Here is a 15181-nt window from a genome sequence, read left to right on the forward strand (position 1 = left end):
GCTAGAAGGGTAACCTGGGGTCCAAGTGCGTGGGTTATGAGTGCCTGGTTCCTTAAAGCAGATGAAGGTCAGCATAAAGTCATGTATGCCCCATTTATTGATCCTCTAATTACGAATCACACAAGTCCCGCTTCATCTCAGGGCATGAGCAAGGAAAGAGGCAGAGAAGCCATGATAGCTGTGCTAATGTAAGCCGTGCGCACCCCCACTCCCCTGCATGTCATTTCCTTCAGGAAGTGTCTCTGGATGCTTCTCACTAATCTAGCTTAGGTGTCCCTGCTCTGAGTTCCCTTAGCACCCCAGCATTCCCTCTCCTGGCACCTTACCACCAGGAGAGGGGACTCCTGACTCTGGTATGAATAGATGGCAGGATCACCTGCCTGTCCTTCTCCCAGCTCCGTTGTGATCTCAGGGACGAGGGCTGTGTTGCCATCAGCACATTCTGAGCCGCTCATACCACACATACCTCAAATGTTTTCACACTGATGGCTACTAGCTTGAGAGGGAAATTCGCCATTCCCAGTCTTAGGGTCTGATGTCTGGTTCAGCCTACTGAAACATTAACTTGTATAAAACCAGAGGAAAAGTTGGTTTGTCTGAGGGGCCACAGATGGCTGAGGATAACTATGTATGTAGCCCAGTACAAAATCATAAGCATATATGAGACACCGTGAGCCATTTTTTGGGGGTGGTGGTGGTGGTAACTCAATTGCTCAGACTATCATCCAGCTCAAGGCAAGAGCTTGCCCGTGTCTCTTCTCCCAGACTCATCCAGGTCAGTGACTGTCATCTCAGGGTTTGAACACAGTGCAGACCTCCCGCAACTCCAAAAGCCGCACACGTAAAGTAAGCTCTCATCCTTCCTCAACATGTTCATTCATGTGTTTTTTTTTTTTTTTCTGTTCTTTTCTTTTTTTTTTTTTTTTTTTTTTTTTTTCGGAGCTGGGGACCGAACCCAGGGCCTTGCGCACTAGGCAAGCGCTCTACCACTGAGCTAAATCCCCAACCCCTCTGTTCTTTTCTTGTGTAGAAAGCATGCACAATAACAGGCTGTCACCAGTGAACTGAGGTAGTGCCTACAAACTGCTTGGCTCTGCTGCCTGAGGTATTCACTGTCATCTCAGTTTCTTAGACAATTTGCATCAAGGTCTCATCGCATGTTTCTCATGGTGGGAGCCACTAGATGGCAGCATAGATTCAGAAGTGTGGCTTCACTCCATGCACCCCCTCCACTCCCCCCGCCCCCCCCCCACGGCCACCACCACCACAAGCCTGACATTTCCCTGCCTGTCAGTTTTTAGCTAGAAGATCCAGACGCCTTTAGGGGACACAGGGACACAGAGGCAGCTGTTGAAGCAATGCAAAAACAAACACAGGTGTAGCACCTGGCCCCTCCCAGCGGTGGCTGCCTGCTGAGTGACGATGTTTTTTTTCTACCTGCTCCCGGAAAATATGCCCTTCTAAGATTTGGGTTCGAGGTGAATGTCCAGTTAGCAAAGAATGAAAGTAACTAGACCAGACTCACTGACTGATATTGCTTGTGTGGGTCTACCTGGCTGCTGAGGCTGCTGCTGCAGAGTACCACAGAGCCAGACCTGGGGGTGGGGGTGGGGGTGCACACCTAGAATCCCAGCAGTGTGAGAAGCTGAAGCAGGAGGATTACATTTTCCAGGTCAGTCTGGGTTATGGAGTTAGTTCAAGCCCGCCCCGGACAACTTAATAAGAGCCTATTGCAAAAAGGAAAAAGAAGCCAGGTGTGTTAGCATACACCAGACATTCCTAGCACACTGGAGAGGCAGAGGCAGGGGTTGCAATCGTTTTAAGGTCAGTCTGGTACACACAGAGAGTTCCAGGTCAGCTAGGGCTCTATAGTGAGACTCTGTCCCTCCAAACCCCAAACAAGTGAAGAGAGTCATCGCACCATATTTACCACCCCTACCTGCCAGTAAGATATGTTCAAACCCTCGGTTATACACACAGCAAGAAGCAAACATCTGTGATGGACCCAAGCCACGCCAAAGCCTTGCAGTTAACTTGTTGATAAGGTGATTCAAGCTGTCACATTCTCCTTGTTCCCTTCAGCCCGCGCCTACCAACAAAGACTGAGCGTGTTTTCATGAATAAATAACACACTACCAGGTCTGGACTCCAAAGCGAGGACGGGGAGGAATCTCTCAATTCCAGGACAAGCGAACTCTACTGTAAACCACACGGAGTATTATGGTTTGGAGAGGAAGCATCCTCCCAGACTGCTCATTCACTGATGCCTTGGGTCCTCAGTACCAGTGATGCTGAAAAGTAAGTTTGGGGGAAGTGACAGGGTTATGAGGTCCTGTCTTCATCAGTGAGTTAGCCATCAATAGGCTTGAATTCTGAATGGAGGGCTTAAGAAGGGGCAGACCTGTGTGAGGTGAGGACCAGCTAGAGGAGATAGGGCTGTGGTGTGTGTGTGTGTGTGTGTGTGTGTGTGTGTGTGTGTGTGTGTGTGTGTGTGTGTGTGTGTGTGTGTGTGTGTGTGTGTGTGTGTGTGTGTGTGTGTGTGTGTGTGTGTGTGTGTGTGTGTGTGTGTGGTGTGTATGTGTGTGTGTGTGTGTGTGTGTGTGTGTGTGTGTGTGTGTGTGTGTGTGTGTGTGTGTGTGTGTGTGTGTGTGTGTGTGTGTGTGTGTGTATGTGTGTGTGTGTGTGTGTGTGTGTGTGTGTGTGTGTGTGTGTGTGTGTGTGTGTGTGTGTGTGTGTGTGTATGTGTGTGTGTGTGTGTGTGGTGTGTGTGTGTGTGTGTATGTGTGTGTGTGTGTGTGTGTGTGTGTGTGTGTGTGTGTGTGTGTGTGTGTGTGTGTGTGTGTGTGTTGTGTGTGTGTGTGTGTGCCTTTGAGGGATATTTTGCTCTGACCATTTTCTGCCCAGCCCACTCTTTCTGTCTACCATGAGGCAAGCCCTTCAACCTTTCCTGAGGTTCATGGTGATAGAACCAGCTGACCATGAGCTGAAGCCCCTGGAACCCAGAACCAAAAAGAAATCTTTCCTCTTGTAAGCGATGATGTCAGAGATTTGTCATAGAAGCAAAACAAAACCTTACATGTCGCCCCTGAGCGGGTAATGTAGGAAGGTCCAGGCATGCTCTCAAGAGAACCGCATTTCCCACTGGCTCGCCACGTGACATCGGGACTGGGACCCTCGCTGTTTGAACAAAGCAGACCACGCCTGATGCTGTGCCAGACCTGTTGATACACCAGAGCCAGCTGTTTCATGAGGTTGCTGGAATGCCTGCCCTGGGGAGTTGAGTGCACAGCATGACTACCAGAGGTGATGGGAGGCATCACCACAAGCAGAATATAGGGGCTCTGGGAAGACCTGCATCCGATCCTCTCTTTCCACTCTGGTGAGTGGTAGAAGGCATTCCTTTCTCAGCACTGTCACCTCTGCCCAGGGACCTAAGTTTCCTCTCTGCTTGGCTGGCTTATGGGTCATCTGGATTCTTGGACAAAAGATATTTGCACAGAGGATGGAAGGCTCAGTGAAGCTGAGTAGAGGAGTGTTTGCTAGGTGACCGATGGGTGACATACCAGCTCTGGCAAATAAAGAGATCCACACGATTGAAGTATTGTGAGAACTTTGTGAATAACAGTGGCCACCACGTTTTCAGAGTACCAGGCAGTTAGCTGTGAGCTTTGCATTCTCTCTCCCCTTCTACAGTATCCTCTCCTGTATAGAAAGCTTCTCAATGAAGTGACGACTCAGAGACAGGACACAAGCTGCCCAAAGTCACACAACTACAGTGTGGTAAAGGCAAAGTTCAAACCTATATCAGGAAGGTCCCAGATTCCAACATCAGTGCTACGGCTCAGGTCTGGAATGTTCTCCACAGACAACAGTGGTTAACAGCTGAGGAGACCTTAAGAGGTGGGTTAGTATATCTGCTCCTAGCTGTTCCCCTTTGGTGGATTTAATGAAGAATTTGAACATCTCTACCTCTAGATGAGGCAATACTTTATGGCTAGGCAGCCACTGCACAAAACTGCCTGTTACATCTGCAGACTAATACTGTCCAGAAAAGGACAAATTATGCAGAATAGTTGACTGATAAACCCTGCAAAGACAGGGTGATTTCAAGAGTCTGTGGGTTGATTTTAGGCCAGAAGGCTGAGGACTTGCACTCACATGTTGCTAACAGGGGCCTGTGCTAGTAGAGATTTGTCTCTGCAACCTCTCAGTTCTGGAAGCCGTGTTAGACTTCCTATGTGTATAGATATTTGGTCATTCAAAGATTTCTGATGGGGTTGAAGACTGATTACAGTCTCATAGCCTATCAGGCTGTTTAACTCTGAATATACATATTTTATTAGATAGTTATCAGATAGTATACAAGCTAGCCAAGATATAATATAGATTTTAAGCTTTTCTTAAGCGGGAATGGGTAACTACATGTTCTGTTTAACTGATATAGTATTGGACTGGATGTTATATATATTTTATGCTTTTAATTACAAAATAATAATAGTTGTGCTCAGCTTATATTTGAGAGAAAAGTTTTTTTTTTTTAATTAGACAAAAAGGGTGAAATGTGGGATGATGTCACAGGTGAGGCAGGTACAAGATAGAAGGAGGTCTGTCGTTGGATGAGAAGGAAGGATGGGCGGGAGAAAAGTTTGAAGGAAGAGGAGGAGACTGGAACGAAGAGAGAGAGGGAGAAGAGGAGGAGGAGAGGCCAAGAAGCCGTGGCAGAACAATGGAGGCTGACGTAAAGATATCGCTCTGTGTATTTACAAGTTATCAATGTTCTTAAGGGATGGATGGTACCGGGCTCTGTATGTTTAGGTGGGCAATTATATCTTATCAATTGAAAAAACAAACAAACAAAGAGGTGGGTTAGTGGTTTTAGGTCACTAGGGACATTTCAGAAAGGGGGTCCTGTCTTTCCTGTTTATTTCACTTCTAGCCACAAGCTGACCAGCTTGGTTCCACCGTGGGGCTCTGCCTCATACATGACAAAGCCGTAGGACCAACTGATTAATAACATAGGAACTCTGAAGTCAGAATTCAGAATAAACTTTTCCTCTTTTTAAATCGATTGCATCAGGTATTTCAATACAGTATCAGAAACGCACAGTAGGGGTCCACTTCAAGTATGATCATGTTGGCCATGAAATAGATTCAGAGCCAGAATAAAATGGTTTTTAGGCTCCAAACTGAAAACATTTTCTGTGGCTTATCACCTCATGTGTAATTTTATTCTTTTTTTGGGGGGGGGGAGCTTGGGACCGAACCCAGGGCCTTGAGCTTGCTAGGCAAGCACTCTACCACTGAGCTAAATCCCCAACCTCAATGTGTAGCCCAGGCTGGCCTCGAACTCGTGATCCTCCTGCCTCTGCCTCCTTCAGCAAATCCTACCAGCATGCACCACCACAACCGGCTCATGTATAATTTTAAATCAAGATAATAATAATACTAAGCTCTAAAAAAATAAGTAGAAAGAATATCAGTAATGGTGCAGCCTTCCCTCAACATCCCAGAGTACTGACATTAATTTCCATCTAAATATTGAAATATATTAAAGGCCTCTCCATCCTTCCCAACCGCTTCACTCCACTTCATGTCCTCTCGTTTTATTTATTATTTCTTTATATTTATGTGTATGTGCATGTGTGTGTGTGCCACATATGTGCAGGTACATACCAAGGCCAGAAGAGGGCGTTGGATCCCCTGGAGCCAGAGTTAGAGGCAGTCATGAGCCACCTTATATGGAGGCTGGGAACTTTCACTTGAGTCCTCTTCAAGGGCAGCCATTGTGATTAACTGAAGTACTATCTGTCCAGCCCAGCCCCCTCTCATTTGACGTACTAGACTTTCTGAAGCCCTCTCTCTACTTAACCTCTGGCCAGGTAAGCAATTTCATGCAAACAAAAGTCCTATTCTGAGTAATATTCCACCTGCTTCCCTTCTAATTCAGAGCCTGAGAATTCTATCTCTTCTTTTTCTTTTTGATTTTGTGAGTGTTTGCCTGAGAACCATGACCATGCCTGGCATCCAGAGGTCAGAAGAGGGTGTTGGATTGCTAGGACTGGAGTTACAGACAGCTGTAAGCTGCCATGTGGATGCTGGGAACCAAACTCAGGGTCTTTGGAAAAGGGACCAGAGTTTTAGCCACTGAGCCTTCCTTCCTCCCTCCCTCCCTCCTTCCCACCCTCCCTCCCTCCCTCCTTTTCTTTCTCTCTTTCGTTCTTTTTTCTTTACCCCTCCCTTCTTCCCTTCCTCCCTCCCTCCCTCCCTCCCCTTCCGTTTTATCCATTCAAGACAGAGTTTCATTGTGTAGCCCTGGCTATCCTAGTTGTTACTTTGTAGACCAGGCTGGCCTGGAACTCACAGACATCTGCCTACTTCTGCCTCCCATGTACTGGGATTAAAGGCTTCTGCCACCACTGCCTGACTGGATCCTATCATTTCTAAAACGACAAGCAACATCAGTTCATCCAATAGCGGTGCTTAATACGCTGAGGATTTTGTAAATGCTTGTTAAAATATTTTCCTGTGGAGACTGGAGAAATTCGAGAGAACAAAAGCTGTAAGCACAAATCTCTGCCCACATTTCGGAAGGAAAATTACCATTGAGAGGATGTGCTTTATTTCATATGTAAATTCACCAAGAAGAAAACAAACAAAATTTCCAGAAAGCTAAACAGACTAATGCAATAAGGAATGATATCACCACAAGATCAGGGGCTCACCTGCTTAGATTTGCTGCACAGAGTACATTCCAGAGGCTGATTAAAACCCAAACCCATGTGTCACAGTGACTCTTCTATTGCTGTGAAGAGACACCATGACCAAGGCTACTTGTATAAGGAAGCATTCAGGTGGGGGCTTGCTTACAGTTTCAGAGGGTTAGTCCATGACCATCATGAAAGAGAGAATGGTGGCAGGCAGGCAGGCAGGCAGGCAGGCAGGCAGGCAGGCAGGCATGATGCTGGAGCAGTAGCTAAGAGCTTACATCTGATTTGCAACTTGTAGGCAGAAGAGGGAGACACTGGACCTGGTGTGGGCTTTTGAAACCTCAAAGCTCACTCCAATGTCACACCTCCTCCAACAAGGCCACACCTCCTAATCCTTTCCAAACAGTTCCACTAGCTGAAGACCAAGTGTTCAAATATATGAACCTATGGGGGTCATTCTCATGCCAGTCCCCACACCATACAGCAATAGCTAATGAGCTCTGATTGGCACATCATTACTATGGTTAATTTAAAGTCGTAGCTGTGTGTTGTGGCTTCTGTGATTCCTGAAGTCTTGATGTAGATTGTGTAAGACAGTTCTCAAGATGCTTATTCCTTTCTTCATTTTATCATGTGGTGATCACTCTGAAATTTGGTTTTGTATATTCTTGGCAGTTGGCAATTTGTTCTCTCTTCATGGAGAAGGTATGTCCTGCTGCCTTCCTCTAATTGGCCAAAGATAATTTAGAGGGAGAACTTGTAGCTAAAAGTCCTGTTCCAAATTTAAGTGTCTGCAGAAAGAAGTGGATTTTGGTTTTCATTTGACTTTCTTTCATGGAGTAGAAAAGTAGCAAGGCCCCTTTCATGTTGGGCTTTGTGTCTCCAGGGCCAACCTTCCTGGACCATGAACTCTGTGATGCTGTGACCTCCCTGCCCCCACCATGTAGCCTCGTCACCTAGGCATCAATGTCTGACATGGTACTCAGGAAATGTTTGCTCAACTGAGGGAGAACTAGAGGTCTGGCCACATGAAAGTTACCTCCTGGAAAGTTTTAGTTTAAGTAAAATATTAATTGTGTGTGTGTGTGTGTGTGTGTGTGTGTGTGTGTGTGTGTGTGTGTGTGTGTGTGTGTGTAAAACAACATGAATGGCCCTGTAGTCCTCCTCTTGGGTTAATGCCTCCTCAGTTGGTTTCTGCTGTTAGCCACTGGTTCTGCTTTACCAAAAACCATTCTAAAAGAGTCATGGAGAAGATCCATTTGGAACCTAGCAGTGTGAGAGACAAAACCTTAAAGAGACAGAAACTTTAGTTCCCAAGTCCCCTAGATATCAACATACAAGGTGACATGGGCACTCTGACAGAGTTCAGACTCAAGACAAGTCTTGAAACTAAGCCCTTCCTCTGGAAGCCACAAACTTGACCTACATGATGGACATCCCCAAGAGCTTAAAACCAGCCTCTTTCTTCCTCTCCCTGAATCCCTGCAGGTTGGGACAGAGTCTAGGAAGTACAGCTCAGCATCCAGCTGTTGGAACACCCTGGGATTCAGATCCAGCTGTTTCTAAATGTTCTGTTAGCAAAGCACCTGGCTACCATCACAGGCAGGCATCACACAGCCTCAAGGGAAACAGTTTCTACAGACCCATGTGTCCTCTGAAGGCCTCAGCCCCAGAGCTGATGGACTAGGTTGTGGAGGGAGGAAGGGGTATAAGCAAGCTCTTCCTACATGTTCATCAAAGACCCTTCAGAGTCCAGAGGCTTGGAGGACAGGGTGGCAATAAAATTGTCATGCTAACCAAACTTTATTTCAGTTCCAGTCAGTCACATGGTCTCTAAGTTCAGCTCTGTGCCCGTGTATATGTTAACATATGCTGACAGAACAAATTGCCCAGCGGTGCAAACCGGTTTTGACCATAACCTCTCCTTCACATGGTCATGCAGCCATGCAGAGCCTTGCTTCCTGCTGCCTTGGTCTGTTTGGGCTGCTGTAACCCCGAACTGTAAGCCGGGTGGCTGAGAGTCGGCAGGAATTTACTTCTTGCAACTGATCTGAGAGGTTCGAGATCAAAGCCTCTGCCTAAGGCCTGCTTCCTGACCGATAGTGAAAGGGCCGAGGGAGTTCCCTGGGGTCCCTTCATCTAGGAGGGCCTCTGGACAGAATCACAACCTCCAAATCCCCCTGCACCAGATCAGGGGGTAAGAGGAACATGGGCATGGAAACGCGAACACTTTTGGTGTCTAGCATCTACTGACATCTGTGAGCATTTTGCAGATAGTCGTTCCACACTGGTACTTCACTCTCAGCCCCAGGCTGCTTCCTAGGCGCAGCGGGGCCCACAAGCGTATGAACTGGAGGTATAGTGCATGCTCAGGTGAGTCTAGGTGTCTCTTACAGCCGGAATGAGAGGCGTGCACTGGTCCCTGGCAGGTAACAATATCTCCAGGATAGGGAGCCTGGCTGGAGGAGGTATGTTGTGGGTGAGCATTGAGATGTTATAGGCTGGTTCTACTTCTTCTTCTAAATCTGCTGACATAATGTGACGGGCTAGCCTCATGCTCCTGTTGCCATCCCTACCCCACCATGACAGACTGTCTCCCTCTGTTGTCACCTTTGTCGGGGGTATTCTTTTACCACAGCAAGAGAAATGAAACCAATACACTATATCTTGGAATGAGTTTGCTGTCCTTGCTCTACCAGGAAATTTGGGTGTAAGTGTGCCTTCTCCAGCTCTGGGACTGTCTCCCAATCCTTGGGCAGACGTAGGCACCGTCATTTGATCCTTTCACTTGTCCTGCAGAGTCAGGAGTCACCGGTATCCAGGAAGAAGGAGAACGAGAATATGGAGGTAGGAAAGCCCTATCTCCACAGTAGCTTCTATCCATTGGAGCACCTCATTGAAAAGCACACGGTGAAGTCTCTACATTTATCCCTCAGCAGTGTCGTGTGACAGTGCCCTGGGGCTCAGTTAGGAGAACACATCCTGGTCTGCTTTACAGAGTAGCAGGAGGAGATAAAACTTGCTCCTTGAGTCTCTGAGCAAGGACCTGTAAGGATTCAGCCAGATGTGGGTGGGGCAGTGAAAAGCAGCTGGGAGATGCTGCCTGAGTTTGAATGACGAAGGTTTGCAACTTACCATTAGGCAGGAGGACACCCCTGAAACATTCGGGTTGATTTGCTTGTCTGTGGTGCTACAGGAGCCAAGCTTTCTTATCTCTGTTCTCTCCACTCCCCACGTCTCAAGATTTCTCCCTACTCATATTCTGCTTTCTTAAATCTTCACTTGGAATGGGCCCATGGTGGTTCGTCTGGGTCTTGACCATTCAGTTTCGACATGTGCTGCTAACAGACTGTGTTTTGTATTTTCTAGTGGGAAGATATGGTTGGCCTTGTTCATGGACTGAGTTACATTCTTGGAGCTGGACCACTTATGTGTCTGTAGGCCCTGGATTGAGTCTCTAGTCAACCAAAAGGCAGAGGGCAGAGCAGGCAGGAGCCCCCCCTCACCCCAATCTCTGTGCAGGGCTCACACAAGGCAGGCTTTATGGCTGCTGTGTGTATGTAGCACAGAGTAGGCTAACATGATTATGGGAAGCCAATTTCCCAAGACTGTTGCTGTCTTTGGATTCATCAGGGGCCCTTGACCTTAATGGGACGTCTTTCTGTTCTGGAAAGCACACCCTAACAGACACTGGCTTCTGTCTGAAGCCCCAATTGCTTCTGAGGATGTGGGGACCACACAAAAGGGGAATATTTATTTCTTGCCTGTGATCCAGTGCCCAAGGAAGTGTGACTTCTGAGATCGCACTTCGAGGTTGGTCACCGTTCTGTAGTGAACCTCCAGTAGACACTGTTGTGTGGATGGGTAGTAAAGAGATTCCATTACACCATATGGAGGGGATGGAATGAGAAGCAGGCAGGTTTTGGGGTATGAAAGCCTTTGTCATTTTATTTTACAATAAAAAATTCTAACAGCATATGAACACTCTGTTCCCGGCAGAGGCAGAGGACGTACAAAGTTAATTAGGAAGCAAAGCATCGAAGTAACAACCGCTACATTCAAAGCTCCCGTTCACGACTTTGCCCAGTGCATCTAAAGTGGTTTGAGAGACTCACAGTCTGGGTTTTTTCCACCCAGAGTCAAAGCACACGTAGAAACACTCACATACCCTCCAAACCACAGGCAATGAACAGCAATAACAGCAACTCCATGTGGGCTGACCTTTGTGGGCAATTACAAACTGCAGAATTCCTTTACTCTTCCTTGATAAGAAGTTGTGTCATTGAACACATGACAACACAAATTAATTCAGTGGGTAGCAGGAGCTGGACCCAACTGAGTTGTAAAACAAATGGCTTTAATAGCCAATCTTTCCAGTACACTTCCCAAACCAGGTTCAGACACATTGCACACATGCTCCTCATGGAGGTAGGAAGTACAGATGTTAGTATTTCCATTTGACCCGAGAGGAGTCACGGACCGGCCAGAGTGAGTCACTCAAGTCCTAGAATATTCACACCCTCTCAGAATCTCCACTCCAGCGACACTCCTCTCATTTTGTTTGGTACATTTTTTTTTCTTTTCTCTCCTTAATTTATGTGAGGGTGGAGGTGAGTTTAGACCCAAAGAAGAGACGAAGGAGCGCAAGGTGAGGCCACGGTTAATTTATGTAAAGTACATTGGATGGCCTCCTTCCATAATTTACAAGAGTCCGGGCAAGCCAGCGGACGAAACGATTAGTTTCTAGATTTATCGTAGGATGTTCTATAGTTACAACAGGATGGCTCTACATCAAGTACGGGCTTGACCTCTGAGGACAAAGTCTACCTTCTCGAAGTCTCCCTCTTCTTGAAACCTAATCAAAGCAACTCGGTATCTTCTAAGAGAATCTGTTTCAGATACAGTTATATTTCTTACATACCCCCTCTCAGAAACACCTACATTTCAATATTTACGGCCACCTAGATTCTGTAACAGTTCACCTAAGCAATCGGGAGCCCTTTCCGTTCTCAGAACACGTAACTTCTAGCCAGAAGCTCAGAGCCACTGTGGTTATCATTTTCACTCGAAACCAATCTTGTCTCAGAGAGACTCTATGGAGAGGCTCGTCAGTTTTCTCATCCATGCAAATGTGTGGCTGGGAGCCACATTAATAGCACCCGAGCTAAGATCATGCAATTCAGTTTACAAGTATTTATTGTCTGCTGAGCTGAGCAAGACATTGGGTTCACTGGGCCTTGGTCAGAGATCTTTTCTGGAGCCCAGCAGTGGTAACTAGGGTGGGTAGGGGTGGGGAGGGTCTGGGGGCAGTCTGGCCAGTCCATCAATTGATCAAGTGTGTGCACTCTCACCTCATGTACGAGTGGGAGATGCCTCTTCCTCAGGGTGGGGGTGGTATCCAGAGGACTGCCCTCCGAGTCCTGGCCGCCAGGTGGTATCTTAGGGATACAGTCAGTTACAGTCTGTGGCAGGTTCCTTTAAGGAGTCCTGCTGATCATGCTCCTTCCTTGGGGTACCAACCCTCGACAAGAACCCCTGCCGAATGGTTCCCTGCCTCTTTGCTTACAGCTGGCTGGCTGGGCACCTGCCCTGAGGGTGGCTTATCCACCTCAGGCAAATAGGAACTTGATCAATCAGATTCTCAAGCATTTGTGTAAGGAGGCTCAAAGATGCTAGTCCAAGAGTAGTGTGCCCTGGGCAGGAAAGGTGTGGTGTGAGTCCTGAGGTTGGTATCTGGTTCCATGTGCATTGGTGAGGAAGCTGGATGGCCTAGGCAAGTGACAGGGTGAAGCAGATGTGCTGAGAGAGACAGATGGGAGCTGCTGAGGAGAGAGTGCCAGAGAGAGAGAGAGAGAGAGAGAGAGAGAGAGAGAGAGAGAGACCCAGCAAGCAGGTAGACTGCTGATGCCTTCCTTGCCCTTTGCCACATCTGCATTTGGCTTCTCTCCTTTGTCCCAGTCTCTTCCCTGAGGGGGAACAAGCCTAGACAGGTTTCTGGTCCTCGAGTCTAAAACACCTGTGAGGGTGGACTAGATGACAGAACGCTAACTTCCAATGCTTGGACCCTGGGTCACAAGCTAAATTACACTTACACCTTTGGGGGCTAGGATTGTCCCTGGTAAGGGAAGTCCAAACTCTGAGGTTGGGTTTAAGTTCAAACCTTTCTCTAGAACTTGAAAACGTCTGTTACATCCATTATTCACTGCACTTTTGAGTACTTGTGTGCTATGTGGGGAAAACCTGGGACTCATTTATATGAAATCAATATTTTTTGATCAATTTCAAGTTTTGCCTGGCAGGGAAACATGGCTTTTACTTCGATGTAAGAATTGCCATTCTACCCATCCTTCTGAATCACAGATCTTACCTTTTTTTTTTTTTGAATTAAGATTATTCAGAAGTTGCACATCTTTTTTGTTTGTCTATCTGATTGTTGTTTTCCCCCCCTGGGCTCTTAAAATAATGAGTGCACAGCATCATGTCTCCAGGGAGAGCGAGCTGTCGTGAACCCTTCCAGAGGCAGCATCCCCCCCATTCCGCAGCTCACAATTACCATCCTGTCCCTGTACAATCTCAGATCTCAGGTACCAGACCACGCAGCAGGCCTTCCTGTTCCCACCCTACTGGGTCACCTGATGCAGTGACAGTGCCAGAGCATCCCTGCTTGCCTTTTTGATCCACGGTGCTGAGTGAGTAAATTACCCCCATGGCAACGAAGGACATAGTTTCTCCAGTGGAACTCTCTGGAAACAGCCAAATTGGTTTTCTTTTCTTTTTTCTTTTTTTTTCTTTCTTTCTTTCTTTTTTTTTTTTTTTTGTGTTTTTTTTTTTTTTATTTTGCTTTCTTTTTTTTTTTTTTTTTTTTTTTGCCTTTTTTTTTTTTTTTTCTTTCTGGGCACAGTTAGAGAAATGTGTCCCCAAGTGAACAGGCAGTTTGGTGAAATGGAGAGCAGGCTGGGGCATGAATCAGCAGGCTGGGGCTCAACCCTCCACTTGTCTGGAGTTTGGCTTCCTCCTTCCAAACCACTGAGATCCTCTATGGCTTCTGGGACTGTCTGGAAGGTCATGATGACCTGAGCTCACTGCTGCCTCCTTTGGGCGCCTGTGGAACTTCAGCTCACTTTTATATCTCATGATTTTAACCATCTGAACTTCTCAGAGTCTCCTATGCTAAGATTAGGAGACTCTTTAGGGAAGGAACAACATCTCAGTTCCAGGAGGCTTTAATCATGGTGGGAAAATATGACTATGAATTTTTTCATTAATTTAAGGTTTTCTTTGCATAGATTTCTTGAACGCACGGTGTCTAGTTTAAAGGGAATCTGATTTTATTTTACTTGTCCGAATCAACTAAACATTACATGGGGCTCTCCACTGAGTGGCAGCTCCATTTTCCTAGCAGTCTGGAGCCACACCATTGTTAACTCTAGATTCCTGATCTATCTGGAAGTTATTGGAGCCCAAAGCTTGGACACTGTCTTTTTGAAGCAATCATGTACTATGGTCCAAAAACTTCTTTCTCACACCCCAAGCATTTACTAAGTCCACAAAGTATTGGGTTGATACGCTGCGTTGATGGGATGCTGATACTATTGAGTAAGTGGAGCATTGTAGCTGGCGTTACCAGACTTCCACCATTTGCATGAGAAGGCTGAGTTTCTTTGGCTCTTTGTTCGTTCAGGTGTGTCGAATGCCTGTGTGGATGGGTTTAGGCATCCCGTTAGTCTGTCAGTAATATCTTGCACCAGCCACAGTGTTCTGCAAGCTGATTTTGGATTTGGACTATAACTGGCCATTGGTAGAAATATACCATATATACACATGGAAATTACAAAAATACATTTTATTTATAGCTGATTTCTTATTAAGTAACAAAAGACTAACACTATGAAAGACCAACCAGCATACTAAAAGGCGCTACCTAATATCATCCCCACAAGAGACTTGTCTGGGGATTCCACGACATTACCGTCTCTGAACATTCCAGAAAGGACAGTTTGCCATAGGGAAATAAAAACAGCTTCTTGGGAAAGTTCTGTGCTTTGACAGTTTGAATCTCCCATTCTAATCAGTTCCAATCCTACTCTCCTCTCCCTTCCTTCAGTAAAGACCAAAGAAACTCATGAAGACAGTGCATAGATGGGTTCAGAGGGACACGGGTACAGCGGAAGCGAGATGGGTCATGGGTGAAGGCGGGTAGGACCATGTTCCCCAATACACACCAAATTGGCCCACTGACACCATACATGGCTCCCAAGCTAGGGTGGAAACTTAGAGTTTCCTTTATTTCTGGAACCTCAAATCAGTTTTATTTGCACAGATCATCAGGGTCATCTGTGGCTGGTACCCCAGAGCTACAAGGCAGTGTTTCTACCCAGGACGCTGTGGGTTGATGCTTTATGCCAGGGAGAGTGACAAGGGACGTCACTCCCACAAGGTAGCATCCCTGCCATCTCAGCAAATGTCCTCCTGCG

The sequence above is a fragment of the Rattus rattus genome, chromosome 5 (assembly GCF_011064425.1).
Source record: "Rattus rattus isolate New Zealand chromosome 5, Rrattus_CSIRO_v1, whole genome shotgun sequence".
NCBI classification, from domain to species: domain Eukaryota; kingdom Metazoa; phylum Chordata; class Mammalia; order Rodentia; family Muridae; genus Rattus; species Rattus rattus.